Here is a 23,790-nt window from a genome sequence, read left to right as displayed (position 1 = left end):
TATTTAAACCTGATCCAGCCTATTTTCCTAATGCTAGGTACACACGATGCGGGTTTTTTTTGGGCCTTTTTTCCATCTGTTCGATTTCTGATTTGATTTTCCGATCGATTTCCGGTCCGATTCTCTTATCTTTTCTTATCTATTTCCATTCACTACTATTAGAAATCGATCAGAAAAACGATCAAAAATAATATCAGAAATTATCTATCGAACCATCTATCTAACACAAAATTGTATGGTGTGTACCTAGCATAAGGTAGTGTCTGCATTTCATAGATCTCAGGAAATTGTTCTACTGTCCTTTTCAACAAATCCCATAAATGGGAAGGAGGTGGCCTTAGGAACTTTGAAAGTCCGTAGAGCAGGTCTGATGTACCTGGAAAGAACTTAGTTAGAGCTCGTTCACACTGTAGGCGGTTTTTGTACACGCCCACCAAACACTTGTGCAATGAATGTCTAAGAGAAGGTTCATATCAGCACAGGTCATGCACTGTCCATTCAGTAAAGCGGTGCGTGGACCATTTTTGAGTTGATTCCGCCTCATTAGAAAGTATAGGAGAGACGCAAAACGCTCACAAAATTGCTTTGTGTAGCGATTGCATTTGTGTTTTATGAAAAAATACATTGTATTTATTCATTTCCGGGTCAAAGAGTTCACTTCCTGACTTGCGTCAGGGAGTGAAGTACAAAACCGCTCTGAAAAAAAAACGCTTAGAAAACCGGTAAGCACAAAAACGAATCACCCACCCAAGCACCGGGATTCGGGAAAAAAAGACGCCTCAAAAACAGACTAACGCGGACGGACGCGAGCTGAACGCAATGTGAACAAGGCCTTATGGTGGAAAAGTAGTAATTTATCTGTAGCCTATGTAGGCAAGCATAGGGGTCTACAGGTATCAAATAATCTGATATCCAGATGCATCAAGGAACTCATAACTTTAGTTTACAGAGAGTCAGGTTTGAATACCCCGATTGGCATAAATGCACTCTACAAGGTCCTTATCTGTGTCTTGGGCAGAGAAGTCTCACGCCTTCACTGGAACAGATCTGCAGAGCCGCAACTTGGTCTGGTCATGCGACCTTTGTCAAACATTATCGAGTTATATTTGCGGGGCTCTTTTTGCGCATGGCAGCATTTTTTCTCAGAAGGACTCTTTCATGTAACTAAAATGTTAAAGTGAACCCGAGATGAAAATAAACTGATGAAATAAACTATTGTATGTATCCTCCTACTCCTAAAAAAAAGACTTTTTTCAGATATCCCACTGTTATTATTTTATATTTAAACATTTACAAAGTAGATTGAATCTTTTACTGTCTCTGCTTAATGGCAATCTATTAAGTGTCCCTGAGTTAAAATACAGAACCTTTTTCTATCTCTCCCCTGCCCTAAGAAGTTGTGTTCTGCCAGGAAAACTTTTATGGCTGCAATTTCCTTATTAGTGAGGTTTACTATATTCCCGACAAGGTACTGGCAAGACAGAAGCTGTCAATTACATGCCTGATAATGTTTTGCACTGTGCATACACGTTTATCTCATCATGCCACATGTCACCTAGGGTACACTTTAAAGTCCCTGAGCTGAAGTGACATGATGAGATAAACGTGGGTAAATATAGTACTAGGCCTAGTTAGAACTTGCCTGCATTCATTTTTTATATTTTACCTTGAAAGGGTTAATAAACCAGGTGCTTTATCTAGGCAAATGAGGCAAGATCTGCGGTCACATGCAGCTACAGCTCTCCTGAAGAGTAAATAGAAGCCAAATCACATATCTGGTTGAACAAACACTCCTGATAGCAAGAACGTGCTGAAAAAATGAATTATTTGTTTTGACCTCCAGCATCACTTGTTCCCTAGATATCACATGCAAACTGATCTAGGACTCTGTTATTTAGTATGGGAATAGGTTTGGGGTCCCATCCTTACTCTCCAAATTTGGGGTCTGTAGGAGGCAAGGTTGCTGGGATCCTGTGGCTCAGATTTGAAAATTGTAGGATTCATATTTACTGTGACACCGAAGCCCCCGTAAGAAGCGGAGGATTCAGCTCTATGACAAATGTAAGACACACGGGCCACGGGGAGCAGTCGGGGGTGGCTGCTAGGCGGGCAGCTGGCTCTGGGGCCCGGGGGATGACTTTGCTGGGGGGGGTACCCCAAGTTACCTTTGCCCCGGGGCCCCCATGCTACTTAAACAAGCACTGTGCGTAGGATGAGTTCCCTATTTAATCTCACAGAGGATCATGCATCTTTTCCATGTCCTTCTAATTCCACATGGCTGATATACACTGATCTTCAGAAGGTCTGCCATCAGTTTATCTGGGCAGGGAGCTCACCATCTTGACAAGCCTGTGCTCTGAGAGTGGGCTTAACTCCACACCATTCTTTCTCTATTATTTTGCTCCCCAAGACACAGTTGGCTCCTGTAAATGTTTTTTCTCCCGGGCCCCTCAATGGCTCCAACTGGAATCAGCCTTATTGCAGCAATTCACCTCGGAGGCCTAATGTGGAGTTCCTCGTTTGACTGGACGTCTTGCAAAAACTGGAAGCTTGTCAAAACTCCTCCCACATTCCTGCTCTTCACTGATTGGCTGAGGGAAGTTCAGTGAGCGGCTAAAATCTGATCTATGCTGTGCTCACATGTGTTTACAAGAGCAGTGACAGTGCAGTTTCTAGGAGAAAAAAAAAGTAAGGGAGGAAATGACATCAGGATTGGCTTCAGTCAGAGGGAATAAAAATGCCAGGAACAGTTTTCTCTTTATTTAATCTATAAGATTCACTGAAATCAAAATGTGGGCAGTACAATGCATATGTTATGTAAGTAAAACAAGTATTTATCATCTTATATACTATATGTGTTTTTTCCCCCCTGGGATAGTATGGCTGCCCTGCTGCTTTAAGGCACCTGTCTTCACCGGACTCCATTCCCAGCTTTATTACGAAAGAGGCAGTCATTGTTCAGAGGTAGATGGACTAGATGTTGTATAACCCTCACTAAAAGGTGCATGTATGATTCCATAGTGGAACCAATGTACATCTGACCTCTTTGTGGAAACAACCATTCCTCAATCTATCAGCAGTGTCATCTAGAGTTACAGAGGTTATGATTTCTGAGAACATCCTTGCTAAAGTTGATGACACCCTGCTCAACTTTCAAAGGACCTGGTCACCTTGGATAAGCCCTTCAGCCCACCCTGCTCTTCAATGTTTTTCCCCCTATGGACTTCTGTTTCTCATCTTGGTTTCTCTTTCTTTGCCTTTGGTCTTTGAAAGAACTCAACCACCTGACCTCCACCCTCAGAATTCCAAGATGTCAAAATACTGTCTTATCTGCGAAAAGCAAATATATCGCACACTCAGATGCAGGTCCTATACTCTGCTTTATTCACCTTCAGGGCCCAATAGATCTTCATCTTCAGACAAGCATACGCAAAGACAGATACTGTTTCAGTTTACAATTTTTAGTTGATAACGTTGAGTTAATTCAGGAAATAATCAATCAACAGAACACATTTTAGCAACGAAGTGTCACTTCCCTTAGCTGGCCAGCTGCTGTAAAACTGTGAGGTGGGTAATTGTAAGGGGAGGGGTACATAAAACATTGGGGGGGACAGTGGCCGGGGGATTTTGTCACGTTCATGATTATCACACAATGTTACCATCGCACACCCAATCAAGCATATCAAGCGTATGACTGTATGTCCTGGTTACAAAAAGTAGGCAGAGCAAAAACCAAATTTCACTAGGAAAATGTAGACTGCAGGCCTTCTTACACTGTTAATGGCAGGGTTCCCAAACTTTGCCCAGATGGTTAATGGGTGACTGAAATTAATATTCAGGGAAGTGGGTGGAGCCTATAATAGCCAATCAAAATTCACCTGTTGATTCTCAAGGGGAATATTTAAATTGCTGCCATTTTAAAACTGGTAATAGCAGATGCCTCAAACCTGCTACAGTTGGTCATTGGGTGACTGGGGTTCAAATGCTGGAGAGGGGCGGAGCCACAAACAGCCAATCTGATTTGTTTAATTTCTATGGGAATATACAAATTATCGATGCTAAAGACACCAAAGCTCACAAACTTGGTCATTGAGTGTTTGTGCGTTAGGGTTAGAAAGTGGGCGGAGCCAACACCAGTCAAATACATACACAGGCAACGCCGGGTCATCAGTGGATGGAGACAAATACAAATTTCCCTGGGAAAATGTAAACTGCAGCCATTCTTATACTGTTAATGGGAGGGTTCTTAAACTTTGCACAGTTGGTCACTCAGTCAGTGAATGGGATTAATATTCAGAAAAGTGGGTAATGGCACAGGCCTCAAACCTGGTACAGTTGGTCATTGGGTGACTGGGGTTCAAATTCAGAAAAGGGGGTGGAGCCACAAACAACCCATCAGATTTTTTCATTTCAATGCAAATTATTGATGCCAAAGGCTACAAAGCTCACAAACTTGGTCATTGAGTAATTGTGTGTTAGGGTTAGAAAAAGTGGGTGGAGCCGACACCAGCCAAATACATACCCGGGCAACGCCGGGCAATCAGCTAGTAATCTAATATTATAGGGGATTGTTCTTGTTGGAAAGGACCTGTTTCAATTGTTTTTAATACCTACTTTATAGTGTGTTATCATATTCGTATATAATAAAAATGGTTATACTTTTGATTATAACAGTGTGTGGTGCTGATTGTGGGCTTATATAGTTGCTGCTTTTTGACTTATTTGCATTGGAGACTGGACATAGACTTTACAAAGCCTGCGTGCAGTGAGTTAGAATAACGCGATCAGTTACAACGCACACAGTACTGTGAACAGGCCGCTATGATTCTATGGGCAGTGAGTTGAAATCAAATGAAAGCAGAATGAGGCCTACAAAGAAAAGAACACAATACCTTTAGTGAAATATGGTCTAGGTTCATTGATGTTTTGGGGTTGTCTTGCTGCCTCTGGCACTAGGTGCCTTGAATGTGTGTAAGGAATCATGAAAACCGAGGATTACCAAGGATTTTGGGTCGCACTGTAGAGCCCAGTGTCAGAAAGCTGGGTTTGCGTTTGAGATCTTGGATCTTCCAGCAGGACAATGACCCCAAACATATGTCAAAAAGAAGCACCCAGAGATGGATGGCAACAAAGCGCTGGAGAGTTCTGAAGTTGCCAGCAATGAATCCAGATCCAAATCCCATTGAACACCTGTGGAGAGATCTTAAAATTGCTGTTGGGAAAAGGCGCCCTTCCAATAAGAGAGACCTGAAGCAGTTTGCATAGGAAGAGTGATCCAAAACTCCAGTTGAGAAGTGTAAGAGGCTTTTTCATCTATGTTTTGGTGTTTTTTCCATTGCAAAGTGCTAAAAAGTTACTCTAAATGGAAGATGAAAAAATTATCTCTTAGGAGAAAACTCAGGAGAAGAAGGTAATTGCATATGGCCCCCAGTGTACATGCATACAACTTTTGAGATCATAAAGAATGACACTTAAACCACACCCATGCCACACCTCTAACCACTCCCCTGACACTCCCAGTCACGCACACTATAAAGATTACATAAGACAAATGTTGTTTTATACCTCAAATCACACTCGTCCTTTTTATCCTGATTCACTTTCCTTTATATTAACATTTGGAAATAAAAATATAATAATTATATATATATATAATATATTTTTATAGTTATATAAATAAAAATATCAATTACGACGATAGGGATAACGTTTAGAGTCAATTAAACAATTTTTTTTCAGTAGAAAAATACATTAACACAGAACTGTACATGAGTCCTGAAAGAGGGACAAATGAAGGAGAAAGAGGGACTGGGTTCACAAAGAGGGACTGTCCCTTCAAAACACAGTTGGGTACTATGACAGTGTATAATGGCAGATTAAACAGAAACCAATTGGAGGGCCATTTATTGGGCACACAACTCCCACAAACGGTACAAAATATCGCTATACAATCCACAAGCGAGTGTTACAGATTCCCCCCCACCAAGGGGTCACAATTCCCAGCTTCACAGGAAAAGAAACATGAGTCCCAAAGTCCCAGTCGCTCCACAAATAGCAGAAATCCAAGAGGTGCACAACTGATCCCAGGAGTCCCAATAGGTGCAGTTTTCATCAGTCACAACATCGAGTATCGGTCCATAAGTCCACACGACCAGCTGAAGGAAGAATACACCAGTCCACAGTCCTTGGTCTAATAACTCTCTGAGTTACTGGCTCCTGGCTGCATGGGAGGTCATCCTGGATTCACCACAGGACTCTGAGCTGCTGTCCTCTACAGACACAACACAACTTCCTCACATGAAGAACAAGCATGACACCAGCTTTCCTCTGTGGTGCCTCACTGTCCGCTCCCCTGCTGAGAGCTACAGAGGACAACTGCCTCACATGAGGTACAAGCATAATACCAGCTTTCCTCTGTGGTGCCTCACTGTCTGCTCCCCTGCTGAGAGCTACAGAGGACAACTGCCTCACATGAGGAACAAGCAGGATATCAGCTTTCCTCTGTGGTGCCTCACTGTCTGCTCCCCTGCTGAGAGCTACAGAGGACAACTGCCTCACATGAGGAACAAGCATGACACCAGCTTTCCTCTGTGGTGCCTCACTGTCTGCTCCCCTGCTGAGAGCTACAGAGGACAACTGCCTCACATGAAGAACAAGCATGATGACAGCTTTCCTCTGCGGTGCCTCACTGTCTGCTCCCCTGCTGAGAGCTACAGGGGACAACTGCCTCACATGAGGAACAAGCATGATACCAGCTTTCCTCTGGGTGCCTCACTGTCTGCTCCCCTGCTGAGAGCTACAAAGGACAACTGCCTCACATGAGGTACAAGCATGAAACCAGCTTTCCTCTGCAGTGCCTCGCTGTCTGCTCCCCTGCTGGGAGCTACAGAGGACAACTACCTCACATGAGGTACAAGCATGATACCAGCTTTCCTCTGTGGTTCCTCACTGTCTGCTACCCTGCTGAGAGCTACAGGGGACAACTGCCTCACATGAGGTACAAGCATGATACCAGCTTTCCTCTGTGGTTCCTCACTGTCCACTCCCCTGCTGAGAGCTACAGAGGACGACTGCCTCACATGAGGAACAAGCATGATACCAGCTTTCCTCTGGGTGCCTCACTGTCTGCTCCCCTGCTGAGAGCTACAGAGGACAACTGCCTCACATGAGGAACAAGCATGACACCAGCTTTCCTCTGTGGTGCCTCGCTGTCTGCTACCCTGCTGAGAGCTACAGAGGACAACGGCCTCACATGAGGAACAAGCATGACACCAGCTTTCCTCTGCAGTGCCTCACTGTCTGCTCCCCTGCTGAGAGCTACAGAGGACAACTGCCTCACATGAGGTACAAGCATGATACCAGCTTTCCTCTGCGGTGCCTCACTGTCTGCTCCCCTGCTGAGAGCTACAGAGGACAACTGCCTCACATGAGGTACAAGCATAATACCAGCTTTCCTCTGGGTGCCTCACTGTCTGCTCCCCTGCTGAGAGCTACAGAGGACAACTGCCTCACATGAGGTACAACCATGATACCAGCTTTCCTCTGCAGTGCCTCACTGTCTGCTCCCCTGCTGAGAGCTACAGAGGACAACTGCCTCACATGAAGAACAAGCATGATGACAGCTTTCCTCTGCGGTGCCTCACTGTCTGCTCCCCTGCTGAGAGCTACAGGGGACAACTGCCTCACATGAGGAACAAGCATGATACCAGCTTTCCTCTGGGTGCCTCACTGTCTGCTCCCCTGCTGAGAGCTACAAAGGACAACTGCCTCACATGAGGTACAAGCATGAAACCAGCTTTCCTCTGCAGTGCCTCGCTGTCTGCTCCCCTGCTGGGAGCTACAGAGGACAACTACCTCACATGAGGTACAAGCATGATACCAGCTTTCCTCTGTGGTTCCTCACTGTCTGCTCCCCTGCTGAGAGCTACAGAGGACAACTGCCTCACATGAGGAACAAGCATGATACCAGCTTTCCTCTGCAGTGCCTCGCTGTCTGCTCCCCTGCTGGGAGCTACAGGGGACAACTGCCTCACATGAGGTACAAGCATGATACCAGCTTTCCTCTGTGGTTCCTCACTATCTGCTCCCCTGCTGAGAGCTACAGAGGACAACTGCCTCACATGAGGAACAAGCATGATACCAGCTTTCCTCTGCAGTGCCTCGCTGTCTGCTCCCCTGCTGAGAGCTACAGAGGACAACTGCCTCACATGAGGTACAAGCATGATACCAGCTTTCCTCTGTGGTTCCTCACTATCTGCTCCCCTGCTGAGAGCTACAGAGGACAACTGCCTCACATGAGGAACAAGCATGATACCAGCTTTCCTCTGCAGTGCCTCGCTGTCTGCTCCCCTGCTGAGAGCTACAGAGGACAACTGCCTCACATGAGATACAAGCATGATACCAGCTTTCCTCTGTGGTTCCTCACTGTCTGCTCCCCTGCTGAGAGCTACAGAGGACAACTGCCTCACATGAGGAACAAGCATGATACCAGCTTTCCTCTGCAGTGCCTCGCTGTCTGCTCCCCTGCTGAGAGCTACAGAGGACAACTGCCTCACATGAGATACAAGCATGACACCAGCTTTCCTCTGCAGTGCCTCACTGTCTGCTTCCCTGCTGAGAGCTACAGAGGACGACTGCCTCACATGAGGAACAAGCATGATACCAGCTTTCCTCTGGGTGCCTCACTGTCTGCTCCCCTGCTAAGAGCTACAGAGGACAACTGCCTCACATGAGGAACAAGCATGACACCAGCTTTCCTCTGTGGTGCCTCGCTGTCTGCTACCCTGCTGAGAGCTACAGAGGACAACGGCCTCACATGAGGAACAAGCATGACACCAGCTTTCCTCTGCAGTGCCTCACTGTCTGCTCCCCTGCTGAGAGCTACAGAGGACAACTGCCTCACATGAGGTACAAGCATGATACCAGCTTTCCTCTGCGGTGCCTCACTGTCTGCTCCCCTGCTGAGAGCTACAGAGGACAACTGCCTCACATGAGGAACAAGCATGATACCAGCTTTCCTCTGTGGTGCCTCACTGTCTGCTCCCCTGCTGAGAGCTACAGAGGACAACTGCCTCACATGAGGTACAACCATGATACCAGCTTTCCACTGTTGTGCCTCGCTGACTGCTCCCCTGCTGAGAGCTACAGAGGACAACTCCCTTCCGGACTGATGTACAGATCTGTGTGAATTTGTCAACTAAAAATTTGTTGAACTGCCTCAAAACTTTTTCCCATCATTTAATTTGATCTATTTCTTATTTTCAAATGTTAAAATGAAGGAGAACTAAAAGGACCAGTGTGGCTTGAATGCTAAAACTACATTTTTGCTTCGGAATTCTCTGTGATATGCATGGTGATGGGTGTGGGCACCTACCTATCTAATCTATACTGCAGGCACCTATCTATTCTATACTGCAGGCACCTACCTATCTAATCTATACTGCAGGCACCTTCCTATCTAATCTATACTGCAGGCACCTTCCTATCTAATCTATACTGCAGGCACCTACCTATCTAATCTATACCTCAGACACCTACCTATCTAATCTATACTGCAGGCACCTATCTAATCTACACTGCAGGCACCTATCTATCTAATTTATACTGCAGGCACCTATCTAATCTATACTGCAGGCTGGCACCTATCTATTTAATTTATACTGGAGGCACCTATCTAATCTATACTGCAGGCACCTATCTAATCTGTACTGCAGGGCACCTACTTATCTAATCTTTACTGGAGACACCTACCTATCTAAGTGTGTGTGTGTGTGTGTGTGTGTGTGTGTGTGTGTGTGTGTGTGTGTGTGTGTGTGCGTGCGTGCGTGCGTGCGTGCGTGCGTGCGTGCGTGCGTGCGTGCGTGCGCGCGCGTGTGTGTGTGTGCATGCGTACGGTTAGAAATGTGTCAGGGGCGTGTCTTGAGGTGTCTCACTTTCTTATCTCAAAATGTTGGGAGGTATGACGGTGCTGTGGGGTCATGTACAAAAAGATATTAATGAGGGGTTAGAACGATCAGGGTTCAGGGAGGGAGAGTGGGAAAGGGGAGGAAAGTCACAAGGGCAGCCTGGCCCTGACTGGAGAGCTGCTCATTATTGTACACATCACCCAGCTTGTCAGTCCTTGTCACTGATGGTGATCATCATTATCCTCCATATAGCTGACATTCAGTGAAGGTAGAAGATCTCCATGTTTGAAGCTAACAGCTCTCGTTGTCCGTTGTCCCAGGTCCCTTCTTCACTGCATGTTTAACTAGAAAACTTTGTCCCATGCCTGTCTGCAGCAGCCCAGCAGTGAAGCGGCTGTGTGCATAGCCAGAGATGCACAGCCTGGAGAGATGGGGGGGAGGGGTAGCAGGATTGCACAGTGCCGTGCTCTGCCAGAGAGCTTCTGTGTTGTAGCTGTTCTATCCACAGCAGAGGCTGCCCAGACTACACAGCAGATGCTGCTCAGGGCCGGACCCCAGAATCGCCTCGGGCCCCATTCAGCCTTCTGATTCCCTGATGGCGGCCCTGCTGCTGCAGTTACCCCAGACACTTGCTGCCAACACAATCTCAGGTGCTGTTGCATTGGTGGAATGTTTCCACTAGTTACTGTCAGATGTTTCATCCATGTCAAGCTGCCAGCTACCCATCTATATGTCCCTCATGTGCTGTTATTATGGTGTGATGATGCAACGTGCTGACAATTCATGCTGTGTGAAAATTTCCTACTGGTTAGTGTTGGAATTTATTTTTTCAGCACTCATGTTGTCATGTGACAAACTACCAATCATATGTATATGTTTGTTATGCAATATTAAATTACTGGAGATGTTACAAAATCAGTTCTGGCTCATGGACATCTGCATGGAGTTTGTATATTCTCTCCAAGTTTGTATTGATGTCTTCTGGGGTCTCCAGTTTCCTCCCAGTCCCACATCCCATAAACACGCACAGATAGGTTATTTGTTCTCCTTGCCCCTCCAAAAACATAAAAATAAGCTACAAAGGCTACAATGGGCACATAAGTGGGCATCCCAGTCCAGGCAACTCCAGTATTTCTCCCTCTTCCTGACAGTCTGATGCAAGAAACTGACACTTCCATACCTCCCAACTTTTTGAGATGAGAAAGAGGGGCACTTAAGCCACGCCCCTGCCACAACCCTAATCACACACCCCTACCACGCCCCTGCCACACCCCTGATCACACCCCCACCACGCCCCTAGTCACACATACCATAAATATTTCATAAGAAAAATATGTTGTTTTATCATTCAAACCACGCTGGTCCTTTCTATCCTGCTTCATTTTCCTTCATAGTAACATTTTACAATTAGTAATATATCAATTTAAGGGATGGGAATAAAGTTTAGAGTCAATGAAACACATTGTTTAGTAGAGAAATATGTATATTTACATAGAAAGAGGGACAAAGTCCTGATAAATGAGGAGGAAAGAGGGACAGGGCTCCCAAAGAGGGACGGTCCCTCCAAAAGAGGGACAGTTGGGAGCTATGCACTTCCTGTAACTATGGCGACACATTCATATGGCAGCTCTACATTTCCAGCAACTGTCTGGGAACTAAATTATAATAATGATGATAATAAATAATAAAATCAACAAAAATAACAATAAGAATATTAGAAGGCAGGTGATGCCACAAACAGAGGCTGCAGTTAGCTTATATACCACAAGATGGAGACATCACCGCTCCCAGGTGGAACGCACAGAAGGGAAATAGGAAAACCAAAGACAGGAAATGGTGTAACGTAGACTTTTAGGAGGTAGAGAGAGCACACGGCTGGAAGAGGTAATTGTGTGATTGTTGTTATATATTGGGCAGAGCAGAGGTCGGGGTGGTCATACTTTGTTACAGAGGAGGTCATAGTACACCTGTAACTATCATGATCACCCCCTTTGCAGTAATTGCAATACAAGATACTTTTATATAACTGCTGTGACTTGTTTGCTGGTTTTCTAGAGGACCCCCTACATGCAGGGCTGGCGTTGCCCCAGGGCCCCCGACTGCTCCAAACCCCCCTTCCCAGTAGACGTGGGCATAGCTTCCACATGACACTCTTTTGGAGGGACAGTCCCTCTTTTAGAACCTAGTCCCTCTGTCCCTCTTTCTTCCTTGTTTGTCCATCTTGTAGGTCTGATGTAAAGAGCTATGTAAATATATTTTTTTTTCTACTGAAAAAAGTGTTTAAAGAGAGTCTGAAGCCAGATTTAAAATAAAAAAGATACTTACCTAAGGAGAGGGAAGGCTCTGGGTCCTATAGAGCCTTCCCATTTATCTCCTGGTCCCGCCGTTCCTGCGCTGGATCCCCCATTAGTAGTCTCCGACTGAAGGGTCAGAGACTGCTCTCTGCCACTTTCTTGTGCATGTGCAGTACGGAGCCACCCGTCTTCAGGAGCGCTTAGGTGGCCAGGAGTGTCCTGCGAGTACATTTGAAATCGGCGCCGGTAGACTTGCGCGCAGGATACAGCGGTATATGGCTGATCCTGATGCTGCACAAGTCCGGGCCGTTTTAATTACTATTCCCCCTCCAGGCCGACATGGATAGTGGGGGAATGAAATAATTCGGCTTCCAGCGATTGCTGGAGGCCGAATTATTGTGTTTTTTAAGCAACCTCGGCTCCGTCTCCTGACGGAACCAACGTTGCTCACTGAGCACTGCAATAGGAGTGATTCCTATTGTAGCCTATGGGGGCACCGGCTGCGCCCAAATCTAGCAGCGCTGAAAAGCACTGCTCCGGTGTCCTGCACCTGCTATGGGAGCGCATGGGAGGATGAGCAGTGCATATACAGTATGCTCCAGACTGGAGGAGGTTCTGGGTCGAATTTCAGAGGATCCAGGTGGCGCAGGAGGACGGTGAGTGAGCGATCAGCCTTGAGGAAGCCCCGGGTATGTATATATATATATTTTTTTTTAAATCCCCCATCTCAGGTTCCCTATAAGTGTCCCTCTGTCTCACCTGATCTTAAGGAGCATCTGTCCTTTTCACCAGCTTGCCACTCTCTGCAAGTCATGCAATCATGTGACATACAGAGCAGGAAGAAGGTTGTGGCCAGTTGACACTGAGGAGGATGGACGGTCTCTGGGATCATGTGAGAGTCACTTAGGCCACCCCACTGTGCTCTGCAACAGGAGGACACAGGAGGAAGGGGGGGGGGGCATGGACAGGAAGTATGAAGTCAAGCCCCCCTCCCCACATCTTCAGACACCCCCACCACTAATAGGCTGCTCTGGGAGCAGGAGGAGGCTCAGGACACATGGGATTGTTGGGACACAGGACCAGGCCTCCCAACCCTTCCAGCGCAGCGAGACCGGGACATTTGGTAGACATGCCTGTGATATTGCAGCGCTCTCCTGAGGTCTCGGGTAGTTGTCACCTCTCTTCCCCCTCCAGAACAGCTCAGTTTTGGGGTGTGAGATATGATTGATGTTCTTATGTGGAGGGACTGAAGTTGATAAAGGGTAGGAGATAAACATCTCACTGTATAAAGGCATAAGGGTGTTTACATGCATCTAATTGTGATTGGCCAATCTTACCAATTCCATGTAATATGAGAGATTGCCTACACAATCTGTTCATAGTATTCAAAATTTGTTTGTCCTCTTACTTTATGGAAGTGGAAACATTAGCCAATCAAGATCGGATCCAGGCACAGAGCCAAAGTCTTCCAGATGTTGAGATTGATGCATAAGATCACCCCTTCAGCGTCATCATTATATTATCAATGAATATATAAAGTCAGCGCAGGTCTATAGTAATACAGCTTTCATCATTTTTTGGTATACAGGATCTTCGAACAAAAGGGTAAAGAAGCAAGGCTTACCAGATTCCAACAACCCACATTATAAGGTTGTAAACGAGTTTGATAGGTGGTCCGCAGAACTTTCAAATGGTGTCGTTTCACCAGCGATGTTGCACACTACAGATTCCTCCGGAATATTGTAGATATCCTGAGATCGCAGAGACTCACCAAAGGGGAGTCCAGTAGGATAGTGACATGAAAGAGATGTACGGCACATCTAAGTGTAAACCGTCTTTATTACATAACAAGTAAAACAATTAAAAACAAGGATAAAGGAAAACTCACATACGGGGCCCGTGCACTGGGAACCCCGAAAAAGTAGCGTGCATAAAATGGTCAATAGAAGACCTCAAATAAAATGGTGCCGCCTGTCGCCTTCCCGACCGGTTTCGCAATCTTGCGTCATCAGGGGAGAAAGGCGACCAGGCGGCCAGCACCAACTTTATAACATTTTTGAATTAAAAAGTGGGAGTGGTTAGGCTCCACCTTATTCAGACTACACTAGTCAAAGGCAGAAAGCATCAAACATGAAATAAAACATTGTGACAAATTGCATTGTGTCAGAGAGAACTCTCAGATAGTGTGAATAAAAAGAGGTGAATGCAATATTACCTGCATATTCAATTCGTAGTAGGCTAGTTAAGGCTAAATTAAAAGCTAGATTGATTACTCTGCCTTAGGGCATATCTTTCCTATGTAAAAACTTCTTTCTAGATGAAAAGCAGGCACTTCCTGTACCAGAAATAGTCACTGGAACTCAGGAAGTAGCCTTGCACTCCACCAGGGTCAAGTGGAGCACAAGTTCTTCCTGTGAAGGGAAAAAAAAAAATCCAATGCGTATGCAATGACGCATACGATCATAAAAACGTAAACAATAAATCACATAGCAGTGCAGTGCGGCTATAAATATGCATGAAGTGTACTCAGGTGTGCAATGAAAAGCGCGTCTAATGTACTATACTAAAGAGGTGCATAAATCTGTATGCATAGTAAAAACAATGAAATGATAAAACAGCCTCCATGGGAGCTCCAGGGACCTTAAGTAGTGAAAGTGAAGAACATCCATAGTGATCATGCAAGACAGATCCCATAGGTATCCGATAGATGGAAATTATGCAAAGTTATGCAAATGTATATACACAGCAGTGTAATGCGGCTATGATTACGCATAAAGATTACTCAAGCGTGCCATAAAGAGCACATCTAAAGTGAAAGCGGTCTCTACTACAATGTAGAACACGCATGCGGCGAAGCATAAAACAACAAAAAGCGCACATAAGGACAAAAACACAATGCGAGCATCTAAACCGACATATGGAACAATAAACAAAAATAATTGATCTTATGCTGCAATAAAGTCGCATTTAGTAAAAAAAAAAAAAAAAAAAAAAAAAATGCAATGCGTATGCAGTGACGCATACGATCATAAAAGCGTAAACAATGAAGCACATAGCAGTGCAGTGCGACTATACATATGCATGAAGTGTGCTTAGGTGTGACATGAAAAGCACGCCTAATATACTGTACTAAGAAGGTGCATAAATCTGTATGTATAGTGGAGACAATGAAATGATAGAACAGCCTCCGTGGGAGCTCCGGGGACCTCAAGTGATGAAAGTGAGGAGCATCCATAGTGATCATGCAAGACAGATCCCATAGGTATCCGATAAATGGAAATTATGCAAAATTATGCAAATTCATATACTGTCGTGTAGTGCGGCTATGATTATGCATAGAAAACTCCATGCACCGATAACAGAGGACAACAGACAGCACTCTGTGGGGTAGGGAGCAACAAAGGGAAAAAGAGGGACCACGACCTCCCAATATATCCTATCAAAATTAAGAGGGTATATAAATTTGTATGCTTGGTGAAAAAACAGTGACAGAATAGAACAGCCTCAAATGGAGCTCCGAGGGCATCTAGTGGTGAAATGAGAAACAGTCACAATAATCGTGCAAGACAGGCCCCAAAGGAAACAATGAAATTTATGCAAAAAATTAAAAATTATTAAAAAATATTAAAAATGCAGTCAAATTGACCAGTATATGCGGGCCTTACAAAAAAGCATGCAAATGTATGGAAAATAAAAAATATGATAAAGCATTAAGAATTATTGATAAAACAGTTTACATCCTGTTCAATATTCAAACCAGCTGGACTGAGGGTATTCAGTCTAAAGATCCATTCAGTTTCTAATCTCGAAATATATCTCTTTCTAAATTTTGTCCCCTCCAGCATCTTTTAGTACCATCGATAACACAAAACTTCAAGCCTGAAGGGTTCCTGTCGTGATGGAGGGCAAAATGTTTTGAGACCGAATGATCCTTAAACCCTTTACGTATAAGGTAGACGTGTTCTCCCAATCTTTCTTTAAAGGTTCTAGTGGTTCTACCTACATATCTCAGTCCACAAGGACATTCTAAAAGATAAACTATATGTGTGCTTTCGCATGTGAAAAGACGTCTAATCTGCAGTGTGGGACTTCGGTGATCATTCCCAGCAAAGGAAGTAATTTTTCTGGGCATATTAATGCAAGCCTTACAACCTTTGCATTTCTTGCATCGAAAAAAACCTTTTAGGGGTAATAAATGGGCAGAGGCAGTTTTAGGTGGATCTATATGGCTATGTACAAGGCAATCTCTAAGATTAGGCGCTCTCCTGAAGATAACTCCCGGATTGTCCGCAAGCATAGGACCAATCACTGGATCACTCCTCAGGAGATGCCAATTCTTGTGCAAAACTTTTTTTATGTCTTTGTGTTGGATATTATATTGAGTGAGAAAGTTAATGCCATTCTGTTTAGTATTATCCACTGTTCCATTATACTACTAAACAGAATGGCATTAACTTTCTCACTCAATATAATATCCAACACAAAGACATAAAAAAAGTTTTGCACAAGAATTGGCATCTCCTGAGGAGTGATCCAGTGATTGGTCCTATGCTTGCGGACAATGGGGGAGTTATCTTCAGGAGAGCGCCTAATCTTAGAGATCGCCTTGTACATAGCCATATAGATCCACCTAAAACTGCCTCTGCCCATTTATTACCCCTAAAAGGTTTTTTTCGATGCAAGAAATGCAAAGGTTGTAAGGCTTGCATTAATATGCCCAGAAAAATTACTTCCTTTGCTGGGAATGATCACCGAAGTCCCACACTGCAGATTAGACGTCTTTTCACATGCGAAAGTCACATATAGTTTATCTTTTAGAATGTCCTTGTGGACTGAGATATGTAGGTAGAACCACTAGAACCTTTAAAGAAAGATTGGGAGAACACGTCTACCTTATACGTAAAGGGTTTAAGGATCATTCGGTCTCAAAACATTTTGCCCTCCATCACGACAGGAACCCTTCAGGCTTGAAGTTTTGTGTTATCGATGGTACTAAAAGATGCTGGAGGGGACAAAATTTAGAAAGAGATATATCGAGATTAGAAACTGAATGGATCTTTAGACTGAATACCCTCACTCCAGCTGGTTTGAATATTGAACTGGATGTAAACTGTTTGATCAATAATTCTTAATGCTTTATCATATTCTTTATTTTCCATACATTTGCATGCTTTTTTGTAAGGCCCGCATATACTGGTCAATTTGACTGCATTTTTAATATTTTTTAATAATTTTTAAATTTTTGCATAAATTTCATTGTTTCCTTTGGGGCCTGTCTTGCACGATTATTGTGACTGTTTCTCATTTCACCACTAGATGCCCTCGGAGCTCCGTTTGAGGCTGTTCTATTCTGTCACTGTTTTTTCACCAAGCATACAAATTTATATATTGATAGGATATATTGGGAGGTCGTGGTCCCTCTTTTTCCCTTTGTTGCTCCCTACCCCACAGAGTGCTGTCTGTTGTCCTCTGTTATCGGTGCATGGAGTTTTCTATGCATAATCATAGCCGCATTACACGGCTGTGTACATGAATTTGCATAATTTTGCATAATTTCCATTTATCGGATACCTATGGGATCTGTCTTGCATGATCACTATGGATGCTCCTCACTTTCATCACTTGAGGTCCCCGGAGCTCCCACGGAGGCTGTTCTATCATTTCATTGTCTCCACTATACATACAGATTTATGCACCTTCTTAGTACAGTATATTAGACGTGCTTTTCATGGCACACCTAAGCACACTTCATGCATATGTATAGCCGCACTGCACTGCTATGTGCTTCATTGTTTACGCTTTTATGATCGTATGCGTCACTGCATACGCATTGCATTTTTTTTTTTTATTTATTTTTTTTTTTTTTACTAAATGCGACTTTATTGCAGCATAAGATCAATTATTTTTGTTTATTGTTCCATATGTCGGTTTAGATGATCGCAGTGGATTTTTGTCCCTATGTGCGCTTTTTGTTGTTTTATGCTTCGCCGCATGCGTGTTCTACATTGTAGTAGAGACCGCTTTCACTTTAGATGTGCTCTTTATGGCACGCTTGAGTAATCTTTATGCGTAATCATAGCCGCATTACACTGCTGTGTACATACATTTGCATAACTTTGCATAATTTCCATCTATCGGATACCTATGGGATCTGTCTTGCATGATCACTATGGATGTTCTTCACTTTCACTACTTAAGGTCCCTGGAGCTCCCATGGAGGCTGTTTTATCATTTAATTGTTTCTACTATGCATACAGATTTATGCACCTTCTTAGTATAGTACATTAGACGCGCTTTTCATTGCACACCTGAGTACACTTCATGCATATTTATAGCCGCACTGCACTGCTATGTGCTTTATTGTTTACGTTTTTATGATCGTATGCGTCATTGCATACGTATTGGATTTTTTTTTTTTTTTTCCCTTCACAGGAAGAACTTGTGCTCCACTTGACCCTGGTGGAGTGCAAGGCTACTTCCTGAGTTCCAGTGACTATTTCTGGTACAGGAAGTGCCTGCTTTTCATCTAGAAAGAAGTTTTTACATAGGAAAGATATGCCCTAGGGCAGAGTAATCAATCTAGCTTTTAATTTAGCCTTAACTAGCCTACTACGAATTGAATATGCAGGTAATATTGCATTCACCTCTTTTTATTCACACTATCTGAGAGATCTTTTGCTACTGTCTCTCTGACACAATGCAATTTGTCACAATGTTTTATTTCATGTTTGATGCTTTCTGCCTTTGACTAGTGTAGTCTGAATAAGGTGGAGCCTAACCACTCCCACTTTTTAATTCAAAAATGTTATAAAGTTGGTGCTGGCCGCCTGGTCGCCTTTCTCCCCTGATGACGCAAGATTGCGAAACCGGTCGGGAAGGCGACAGGCGGCACCATTTTATTTGAGGTCTTCTATTGACCATTTTATGCGCGCTACTTTTTCGGGGTTCCCAGTGCACGGGCCCCGTATGTGAGTTTTCCTTTATCCTTGTTTTTAATTGTTTTACTTGTTATGTAATAAAGACGGTTTACACTTAGATGTGCCGTACATCTCTTTCATGTCACTATCCTACTGGACTCCCCTTTGGTGAGTCTCTGCGATCTCAGGATATCTACAATATTCCGGAGGAATCTGTAGTGTGCAACATCGCTGGTGAAACGACACCATTTGAAAGTTCTGCGGACCACCTATCAAACTCGTTTACAACCTTATAATGTGGGTTGTTGGAATCTGGTAAGCCTTGCTTCTTTACCCTTTTGTTCGAAGATCCTGTATACCATAAAATGACGAAAGCTGTATTACTATAGACCTGCGCTGACTTTATATATTCATTGCTTGTGTGGACTTTTGGACATTGTCCTTCTCGGCTGCGGTCGCCTTCTGCCTTGGCGCTGACACTTGTTTTTTATTATATTATCAATGACTGGAGAGACACAGTTTATATGGCTGAGAGGTGTCTGATGGGAATTTTATACTGAGGTAGAAGGTGAATTTATAGTGATATGAAGGGTGTGAGCAGGAATCCAGGTGCATACATCTTTAATGAAAGAACTTGCAGGGAGTAGTAGAGTTTTATATTAAGGCTGCTTCCACAGTGGGACGTTAAAGTCCCACATTATACAAGCCTGTAACGCAGCCCAACTCACTGTACTGAAAAATCAATGTGCTGTTCTGAGTGCCCACGTTGTGTTACATTATAACGCTACACGTTGAATGAAAGTGCAGCATGCTGTGCGTTATACTGGGCTTTAGCTGCGTTAGACTGCTTGCACCTGCTCTGTGACTAGCCACATGGCTAATTCATATTCACTGCACTGTGGTGACGTAACCTGGACTCCTAGTGTTGTCCGGATCATGGATGAATCGTTCATTTGATCCGGATCTTTTTTTGTGAGTCGAATCATCCGGATCATCACAATGAACGATTCGGTTCACAGTGGATGTCTGGAAGAAACAGGAACATACAGAATGTACAGTGCAGGGAAAGTCCTGTCCTGCTAGTCATTTCACCCCCAGTCTGCTTCCCTAGTAAAATGATTCAAATGATTTGGTTCAAAGATCCAGATCTTTTCAATGATCCAATTTAAATCATCCGAATCCTTGAAAAGATCCGGACTTCCCATCACTATCCTGGAGCAGCTGTTCTATCAGTATAGATAGAACGAAAACAACGCACCAAGAGCTGCATAACGCGGCTCAATCTGACATCCAACTTCAACACCACCACGCGTTGCATTAGGGGCACGTTATGCGACCTTAACGTCCCCTAAAACGCAACATCCAAGTGTGAAAGAGGCCTTAGGGTAGTAGGCCTTTACTCCTGAGAATGGTGCAAAGTATCTATATGGTGGATTAGGTGAGATAATTGCCCCTCCGGGATGGTGACATAAGGAGCACATTGTCAAGTGCAAAAATGTAAAACGATTTGAATTTTATCCTGATCTTCTCAATTCCCTTTTTGACCAAAGCATCTGCAAATTGTTTATAGTAAATATTTCCTAAGGGCCCTTTTACACGTAATCAGTTGCTCTCAGTTATAACTGAAAGAAAACTGATTTTCAAAATAATGCCCATGTTTTCCTATGGCACAATTCACACTTAACGCGTTTTAACTGAAATCTTTTTCACAGTGCACTGCTATGGAAAAAAATGCGCACCAACGCGCACTATTGCACACTAACACACACCAACTGATTAAGTGTAAATGGGCCGTTACACATCCATATACCCTCACATAACATTGGGTGCCGCCAGCTACATATAGAGACTATAAGATCCTTGTGGAGCAGCTACCACCTCCAGCTGGCGCCTCACACGTATGCACACTCTCTGTATTACCTTATCTCTGGATTTCTATTACTTGTTATGCTATAAATCATGCAGCTAAATAAACAATAATGTGGGTTTATTTAATCAGAGGTAGTTTTATATCCCACAGGGGCGCACGTGAATTTCGGGCTCCATGAAAAATCTGACGCAGGAACAGTGCCGATAGTAGAATATCATACATTTAGAGATACTCTACTACTTACAGTGTAATTGTTACTGATATTTTACTATAGCTAAATGAAACCTTATTCTCACACAAAACCCTCCACTACCTATGCCTATCCCTAGCCCCCCCTTCTGGTGCCTAACCCTAAGATGCTCCCCCCACCCCGTTGGTGCCTAACCCTGGCACCTGAATTTCCCTTTTGGTGCCGGCTTGCCAGTATTTTCAATTAAAGTCTACGGCAGTGCCCGATTTGCCTGATACCCCCATGGTGGGAGAGGTTGGAGTCTACACAAGGATGATGGCTGGTGAGTCACAGCTAGAGGGTGGAACAAGGTCACAAGGGGTGTGGCTGGAAGGACAGGCTGAGAACATGGAGGCTGCAGCTGGCTGGGGAGCGGTTGGGTGGCCACTGCTTATTTGGTTCTGGTATTGGCACTATTATTATTAATTTTTATTATTTAGTAATTATACAGCGCCAACATCTTCTGCAGCGCTGTACGGAGGATATTGTCTTGTCACTTAACTGTCCCTCAAAGGGGCTCACAGTCTAATCCCTACCATAGTCCTATGTCTATGTATGCATCGTAGTCTTTGGCCAATTTAGAGAGTAGCCAATTAACATGCATGTTTTTGGGATGTGGGAGGAAACCAGAGTGCCCAGAGGAAACCCTCACAGACACGGGGAGAACATACAAACTCCGTACAGATAGTGCCCTGGCTGGGATTTGAACGGGGACCAGCGCTGCAAGGTAAGATTGCTAACCATTACGCCACCGTGCTGCCCATAACCCAGCTGAGATGTTTGTTGCTACCATCTTGGAGGGTTTGGGGTTAGTAGGTGATGGACAGGTGGGCTGAGGATATGGAGCTGCAGTCCCTCTGCCTAGTTCATCAGGTGTCAGAGCCATAAGTAATGATAATTTATAGCTAATTAGCTGCAGGCCTCTGCTCCTATCTTCCTCTGTCTCCAGCTGTTCTCTCCTCACATCCTCATCCATCTACCACTGCCGGCACTGCTGTAACCTCCCAGGAATGTGTGCATGGAGAGGAGGAGAGAAGCACCAGATGATGAGCAAGGCACACTGGGAGAGAGGACTGTGGTGCTGAATGTGCAGGATACCACAGCGTATGGGATATTATCACCCCTAGCAAATTATGTTCTTTTCTGTGCTCTGTTTATTACTGCTGATATCTTACAGCTTTAATTTGTTATCCATTTCAGAACTGAGATCTGAGCTCAAAGAACAAGAGACATATGTGAGGAGTTACTGATCAAATGTCTATGGAGGAGGGGGACATGATAAGGATAATTAAAGAAGAAAAACAAGATGTACATGTGAGGGGTGACATGATGGTGACGACTAAAGAGGAAAAAGAAGAGGCATACGTGAGGAGTGATCAGCTGTCTATGGAGGAGGGTGACACGATGAGGACCATTAAAGAGGAAGAAGAGGAGATGTATGTGAGGAGTGATCAGCAGTCTATGGAGGAGGGAGACATGATAAGGACAATAAAAGAGGAAGCAGAAGAGATGTATGTGAGGAGTGATCAGCAGTCCATGGAGGAGGGTGATATGATGGGGACAATTAAAGAGGAAGAAGAAGAGACGTATGTGAGGAGTGATCAGCAGTCTATGGAGGAGGGTGATATGATGGGGACAATTAAAGAGGAAGAAGAAGAGATGTATGTGAAGAATGATCAGCAGTCTATAGAGGAAGGTTTAATAATAAGAGTGATTAAAGAGGAAGAAGAGATGTATGTGAGGAGTGATCAGCAGTCTATGGAGGAGGGTGACATGATGGGGACAACTATGGATGTGAACCCTCTTATAGAGGGCAGAACAGGTGAGTAATCAACATTAAATATTGAATATCTTTAGTTATTAAGACTGTGTCACTGCTCACAGATTGGCCATATTAGGGGTAATGCGGCGTACTCGTGTTCTTTCTTAATTGTGTTTAATGACAGCTTACTAACAATATCCGTACAGGCACCCTGATGTCTTTGGAGTGCCCTGTTCTGTCACACACTTCTGTACACAAATTGGTCACAGTAGGGGATTTCCGCGAACGACGCTTGGCGGATCGCTCAATTCAGCTCTTATCAGCTTAACGACAGACTGTACACACACCTGATTTGACGTCAGAATGACCGGTCGTTTGGATGACCCGTTGTTAGCGGAAATCCGGCGTGTGTATGGGCCTTTAGTGTTACTGGCCTGTAATAAACTGATGGTCACTGTACATTACTGTACACAGATTGTTCACAGTAGGGGTGACTTAGTGTTACCGGCCTGTAATAAGCTGATAATGGTCACTGTACATTTCTGTACACAGTTTGCTCACAGTAGGGGTGACTTAGTGTTACCACCAGCCTGTAATAAGCTGATAATGGTCACTGTACATTTCTGTACACAGATTGGTCACAGTAGGGGTGACTTAGTGTTACCGGCCTGTAATAAGCTGATAATGGTCACTGTACATTACTGTACACAGATTGTTCACAGTAGGGGTGACTTAGTGTTACCAGCCTGTAATAAGCTGATAATGGTCACTGTACATTTCTGTACACAGTTTGCTCACAGTAGGGGTGACTTA

General features: G+C 44.2%; 1 pseudogene; it reads left to right on the top strand.

Moving 5' to 3' along the window:
* Positions 1-23,790, top strand: part of LOC137537144 (uncharacterized) — a 117,385-nt pseudogene that overhangs the window by 81,161 nt on the left and 12,434 nt on the right.

The sequence above is a fragment of the Hyperolius riggenbachi genome, chromosome 10 (assembly GCF_040937935.1).
Source record: "Hyperolius riggenbachi isolate aHypRig1 chromosome 10, aHypRig1.pri, whole genome shotgun sequence".
Lineage (NCBI taxonomy): Eukaryota > Metazoa > Chordata > Amphibia > Anura > Hyperoliidae > Hyperolius > Hyperolius riggenbachi.
The sequence above is the reverse complement of the archived record's forward strand: the minus strand, read 5'-3'. Positions and strand labels throughout refer to the sequence as shown.